Below are 7,852 nucleotides of genomic sequence, written 5' to 3' on the forward strand. Positions count from 1 at the left end.
CATAGCATATGCATATACATGGGATCTAACAATATACAATTATGTGTGCAATGATTATTATCACCATAAGAATGGTGATAATATTCTGTTCAAGTGATGATTGAGTCAAATTAGGTTTTCTTCTATGCGCGGTGGCCATTACCACCATAACACACCCTACCCAATTGTAAGCTTCTATGCTAAGGGCATATGCCCCATCTTTATACATGTAGTATTATCAACTATCATGTAGTAGCAAGAAACCAATGCTTGCAGGCTCATATAAAAAATGAACCAATGTCATGTAGTCATCTCCTACACATCAACAATATAAATGGAAGTGACACTTCCATTGGGAGGGGTTCCACTTGGATCTGCAACTCACAGTGATAAGGAGCACAATTATGCTTGAAGTTTCAAGTTGCTACACATAATTGTGCTTCCAATGCCTTCATAGGTGGACATTCTATCATCCCACAACTTCAAAAGTCTAATAGCTTACAAGAATGAGGGATCAATGCAAAATAGTCAATTGAGTTTCCATTTGGCTTTAATGCTCCCCCTACAAAGAGACAACCATTATGCCAAATTTTCGAGTGTCTTGTAGTTCCCATTCAAAAAAATCATGTTGTAGATATATTTAGTATTTAGTTTGCATCAAAATTTATCCAAATGTTTTATATTCCCGTTCAAAATTGTGCATCTTATAAAAGGTTATAGTGATGATAAATATTCATTCAACCTAGATGATGGCTCGTACCGATGTAAATATCAAGTTCCTATGAAATAATGAGTTAGCATCCAAGTATGGGACATTAGATAGACTCTAGTGGGTCTCAACAATAAGAAATGTGGCCTCCATGCAATCCATGATACATGTATTGTAACTGACATGTGGTATTGATACTTTTCTTTTAAAAAAGTAAATGTGTATATAATCTTCAACATTGGTGTTTCTTTTGTGAATTGTTATAGTATTTCTAGGCCTTGGAAATGTAAAAATAAATACTTACAAGCATCGCCTATATCAACCTAGTAGGATTTCATGTAAAATCACTTTTTTTTGGGAAATGCAATCTCCATAATATATCTAACTTTATTCATGTGTTTGTTTCATAAACTATCATTAAGCTTTTGAAATTAAAATTTTCGTGTGTGTGTGTGTGTGTGTGTGTGTGTGTGTGTGTATGTACGAATGTATGTATATATACATATATATATGTGTGTGTGTGTGTATACACACACACATGTATGTATGTATGTATGTATGTATTTATATATATGTATGGATGGGTGTATATATCTATATATATACACATACATACATACACCCATCCATCCATACATACATACATACATACATGCGTGCGCGTGCCCGTGTGTGTGTGTGTGTGTGTGTGTGTGTGTGTGTGTGTGTTATCCATGAGTTAAAATCTATATACTCTCATAAAATGGCAATTTCAAGAGCACAAATGCTAATTGGTAGTAATGGGAACAACAATCACCCAACAAGCCACTTCCACTATCACCATGCATTGAATTTATCTATTATTAATAGGTTTGTAAAATAAATTCATTTTAATCTATAATTCAAAATTATTGGACTTTTTCTCTTATTTTTCACTTATTTTTCACTTATTTTCTAGCTTGGTCCCAGTACACACCAAGGATACGATGAATTTGGAACACCACAAAAGTCATCTTCATGCAACTTTAGCCTACCCAAAAAAAAAAAACAAGTGGGTGGACACGAGATGTTATGGGAGAAGCAAAAGTATGTACTACTATAGTATCTCTATATTCTACATTAACAATCACTCATTAGCCCTTTTCTCCTTCTCTTTCTCCCTCTTTTCTCTTTCTCCCTCTTTTCTCTCCTAAGTTAATCAATGAATTTATCAAATCATTTATTTTTAAATCAAGTATTGCTAATAACTTTCTTAATTCATTAAATAATTAATAAAATTATTACTAATTCACTAATAAATTAATTAGGTTGGTTAATAAATTGAATTTTTGTTGAGTATTGATTATTGATTAATTACCAATTAGGTATAGACATATTTATTCATAATTCAAGAGTATCGACATAGACATGGTTTAAAGATACACCATTTGTTGAAAATGAAGCATAGTTTATCCCCTCTTATGCTTTTGAATTTCTCTCAAAGCCATCACATTTTGAGACTACATGTTGACATGGAAGAGGGGAGGGTGTGGAGGGGTGTGAAGCAGAAAGAGGTAGGCACGGTCAGTGTAGAGGCTACAAGAAGGGATGCCATGGAGGGGATGCAAGAGGGAAGGGAGGTGGCGGTAGACAAGAGGCAATGGGAGGTGGAGTGGCCGCAAGGTGAGGGAATGCAATGAGAGCACAAATGTGGGCAATATCATGGTCTCATTGATAGATGATCTCCTGTAGGGCACACACTTTGCATCACAAGCAGCAAGGAGAATTGTTGCAATTAAAGCAAGAGTTCATTAAAGGTTAGTTCATACCAGTCTATTATGCAAGAAAAAGGCTATCTGAATCTAAGAAAAATTACATTGTCACTAAGAGGGAAGCACTATGAATGGTGTATTCTCTTAACAAGTTCTGACACTACTTGTTTGGTGGTGGGTAACAAGGTTATTTTGCATGTGGATCATCAAGGCTTGATCTATTTGGTCATTTTAAAACGTAACTTTTTGGAGGAGAAGCACAATGGATATTGGTTTTGTAGGAGTATGACTATGTAAGTGTGCATTCCCCAAGCAGTTAGCATGTGGTACCACGTTACTTGAGTCGATTGATGAATGGGGAAGCTCTAATAGGAGTACATGATGAGCTGCTAGATGAAAGTATCTTTTCAATGCACATTGAGGAGGTTGCATATTGGTATGACATGTTGTTAGTGTTCCTCACAAATGGAATTATGTCAGAATCATTGTTAAGAGATCAGAAGAAGAAATTTATGCTAAAGAGTAAACCATATTTGGTTATAGCAAGGGTCCTACACAAAAGAGGAATTGATCAAATCAACAAAAGATGTGTTCTAGATCATGAAAACAAGGGTGTATTGATGGAGTCATGCTATGGCACAGGTGGAGGCCATTTCCGAAGGGACATTACTAGACAAAAGGTCCTATAGGCAGTTTGTGATGGCCAACTATTTTCAAAAGGTGGCTATGAATTTCCACAGACCTGCTTGTCATGTCAAAGGGATGGGAGGTCACAACAGTCATAGATTGGAAGCCTTATCATCCAAGATTACCTTTGGGTCCATTGAAAACATTGGATTTGGACTTCATGGTACCTACCAAACCTATGTTAAGCTATACTAATAATCAATATATTTTGGTGGGTGGCTAAGTATTGTACAAAGTGGGAAGAGCTAGTGGCACACTCAAGGATAATACAGTTAGAAGTTTAGAAAACATCATTTGTGAAACCATCATGACAAGGTTTGGATGCCCTATAGAATTAGTTTTAGACCAGGGTGTTCATTTTGTGAATAGGGTGGTGAATAGGGTGTTCATTTTGTGAATAGGGTGTTCATTTTGTGAATAGGGTGGTGAAAAGGCTTACAAATACACACATGCTTATACACAAAAAATCAACCACTTTATTATCCTCAAGCTAATGGTCAAGCTGAAAGTTCAAATGACTTTCTCAGCAAGAATTTGAGGAAGATAGTTTAAGAAAATAAAAAATTGGGAACAAAAGATACATTCAGCATTGTGGGAATTCAAAATAGCTTCAAATGTTCCCTAGGAATGAATTTATTTAGATTGGTATATAGTTGTGAAGTAGTTATTCCAATGAATTTTTTGGTTTCAAGTCTTAGAGTGGCAATTGACCATAATATTTCTCTTGAGGAATCACAATAGCATAGGGAAAACCGTATTCATTAGTTTTGGACTTTTTTTGTTTTGTTTTGAACAACCCAAATATTCTACATAAGTGAAAAATCAAAATTTAGGCCCTATAATTTCATGTATTAGAGTTCTCAACTTTTGAAAATAAAAGTCGTGAGTGAAAACTAGTAGGGTCATGTCTCTGTAAAATAATTTGAAGAAAAAATATTTATAATTTCCAAGTTCTCTATGCTAAACTTTCAATTTTCCAGAAGTAAAAACTAAAGAATGTAATTTTCTTTCTGTGATTTCAATCCACACACAAAAGCAACAAATTGGCAAGAGAAATTGAATAATCGCACATTACGAAAGAAAACAATGCTCGAGACAATATACGATCATCATTGTACAATGAAATATCAGACATTAATTTCATTATAGAAAGAAATACTATGCTTCTTCAAGAAAATTCATCGTGTTGCAATTGGACCACATAAGCATGAACATTTGTGAGAGAAGATCAATATTAAATGGGAAATATTCATATTGACTCTTATACACAATAATGGTCACAACTCTTAGTATGAATACCAAACACAATATTTGAATCCGTATATTACATTCCTTGATATGTAATGCCTACTTCATTTTGAATGCATGCGAGTACAATAGCTCAATGCTAGACTTCTTCATCTGCATTATCTCCTTCCACTTCCTCTTTCATAAGCATTATAAAGAACTCATGTATATGGCATAATATTATGGTACTTTGATTCTCTCTTTGACCATGTATTGCTTCACATGCTTTTTCAACTTCTTGGCCTTTGATTTCCAAGATACAATGATTGTTTTCGTTGGTTGCTCTGATACCCCTTCATGGTTTGGTATCCACTCATTTTTCATACAATTATTGTATGTGGCATTATCCATGTTCTTCATCCTTCCTCTTGGCTTGTACCCTAGTGCTTTAAATGCAACGCTTCTGCCATGTTCATCTTGTTTATCTCCACAACTTTTGCAACCCAAAATCTCACACTTTCACATTCACCATATGTTGGTGGTGAATCGCAACAAAATCAGTGAATTCTATGTGTACTTCTAGTTTGAACTCTCCTTTTAAACTAGATGGTCCACAAAATGGATGTGGGAGTAGATATCGTGCAAGTCAACAAAATGCATGCATATTTGTTTGCAACCTTTAAACCCCAAATCGTTTTTCATGTTCTCTGTATCCATAATTCTCACTCTCTTTCTTGGCTTGGGTGGGTCTCTTGGATCAAAATGGAATTTGTAACCGGCATGGAGGTTATTTTGTGTTACAACAGAGAAGGGGTTGCATTTGCAAGCATCTCTTCTAGTGATTCAAATTTCCAAGTCTTTTAGAAAGACATATGGAATTTGGATTAGTGGAATGGGTGCTTGCAAATGCAACCACTTCTCTGTTGTAACACAAAATAACCTCCATGCTGGTCACAAATTCCATTTCCATTTTCTTTTTTTTTGGGCAAAAACAATCAATTGAAATTTTCATTAAACTCATTTTGCCAATGTGCTAAACTATTAGACTCCTTATAGCACAAGCCATAATTTAGCCTTGGTGTAGGAACTAGCATTGGTGAACTTTGCATAATTAGCACACGCCAACATGAAAATAGTAAATAGTATTACTATTGGCAAATTTAGCATTAGCTTTTGTTTTTTAATCTTGTAAACATTAGTACAAATTAGCATTAGCGTTAGCATTACAAAATAATGAATGTACCTTTGCTTTCGCATGAGATTAGGTGTTGGTACAAGTCATTAATAACTTGCATCAGCATTAACATTAGGCAAAAATAATTAAAGTTTATTTAGCCTATTCATTAGCATTAGACTAGGTATTAGTACAAGCCCCTATGAATTAGGATTAATTAAAGTTTATTTAGCCTATTCATTAGCATTAGACTAGGTATTAGTACAAGCCCCTATGAATTAGGATTAATTAAGCATTAGCATTAGAAAGAAAGTATAGCATAACACATTAGGCACAATTGGTATTAGTGCCAATTTAAATATCATTAGTATTAGTAGTATTATTACTATAGCATACTACTTCATTAGGAGTATTAGTATTATTATTAATAGTAGTATCAAAAATGTTAATATTGATAGTATCATTAGAATTACTAGCATTTGTATTCGTTAATGTCTAATCCTTAGCATAGCAGAGACATCTCTCTCTCTCTCTCTCTCTCTCTCTCTCTCTCTCTCTCTCTCTCTCTCTCTCTCTCTCTCTCTCTCTCTCTCTCTCTCTCTTACAAGTGTACGTACATTGGTATGTGTGTGGGTATGTGGAGTGCACCCATCGTTATGTGTCATATTATGTGTATGTACCTTGGTATGTGTGTGGGGGTGCGGGGTGTGCCCATCGTTATGTGTCATGTGTCATATTGTGTGTATGTACTTGGTATGTGTGTGGGGGTGCGGGGTGTGCCCATCGTCATGTGTCATGTTGTGTGTATGTACTTGGTATGTGTGTGGGTGCACGTTATGTGTTGTATGTGTGCGTGTGCATCTATGTGTGCATGTGCGTGTGCGTGTGCGTGTGTGTCCCCAATTAAAAACTCTCATTTACACACACACACACACACACACACACACAACTAATGTGTGTGTTCACAGTGCATATGCATGTATGTTTTTGAGCTAGGTGGATAGATGGAAAATCATCTAAGATGAGTGTGAATCCATTAATTTTGAATATGCAATGCATATGAATTTTTAAGAATGTGAAAATATATATATATATATATATATATATATATATATATATATATATATATATATGTTAGCATTAGCATTAGCATTAATGTGTGTATGTGTGTGGGGGGTGGGATGGAGGTAGGAGGTAGTACTGGGTGATAGAAATTAGGTGGAGAATGAAGGATGAGGTGGATGTAGGTGTGTGAAATGGCAATCACGACTGTGCACTTCTATAGCGTAGTGTGAGTGGTTGGGCGTGAAATTGAAATGGCTGCCATTTTTGCCACATAGGAAAGAATAGAAACCTCTATTCTTGCCCTCTGTGAGACCAAAATAAAGAATAGCCAGCATCCCACAACCCTCATGCACAGTCATCTCCATCTTGGCCAAGCATTAATCCCAGAACCCTCACACGTATCTTCACGCATAGTCATCTCCATCTTGGCCAAGTATAGACAATATGTCACCTCTTGATAGTCATCTCCATACTTGGCCAAGCATCGACCATATTCCAATTGAGGTGCAATCCAAATGAGGAAGAGGAGAAATCGGTTGTCTGTGTGACTCGGGCGACCGTCTTCTTGTCTACATTAAACTGGGCAACCATCTTCTTGTCTGGGAAACATGGGTGACCATCTTCTTATATGCCTCATCTTCTAGGTAGAATTCCAATTGAAGAAGAGAATAACCAACCTAATAGAAGGAGAAGAATCACAATACGAGGACCATCTTCTTATATAAGAAGATGGGTGACCATCTTCTTATATGCCTCATCTTCTAGGTAGAATTCCAATTGAAGAAGAGAATAACCAACCTAATAGAAGGAGAAGAATCACAATACGAGGAGACTTGGAGAACAAGTCAGTTGTGGTTGTGTCTTGGTAGGGAGAGGGGGGGAGGTTGGTTATATAGTAAATCATAAACCTAATTACATGGTAGGGAACAGCTCGCATGACTATTATACCTTGTTCTTGTCTTCTTGTTCATCCTATTGGTGGAGATGGAAATACCATGATCTGAGTGTTCTTCTTGTTTTTGTTCTTGTCTTGTTTGTGTTGGTGGAGAGAGATGAGTCTAGTTTGTTGTTCTCCTTCTTCTAGTTGTGCTTCTTCTTGTCTGATGTGAGAGAGTAAATGATAGAAAGCCCAAGATGCCCAAGATTTGAAATTTGAACTAGGGTGGATCTGGCAGGTGATGATCGAGGTGTATTTAGGACCTGATTGAGGTATTCCTAGTTGCCAGAGGTGAAGAGGTAGTGGGAGAATGGTAGTCGCAACTGCTATCTGGCTCAAAATTT

This window comes from Cibotium barometz, chromosome 66, assembly GCF_041138505.1.
Source record: "Cibotium barometz isolate CiBa-2024 chromosome 66, ASM4113850v1, whole genome shotgun sequence".
NCBI classification, from domain to species: Eukaryota; Viridiplantae; Streptophyta; class Polypodiopsida; order Cyatheales; family Cibotiaceae; genus Cibotium; species Cibotium barometz.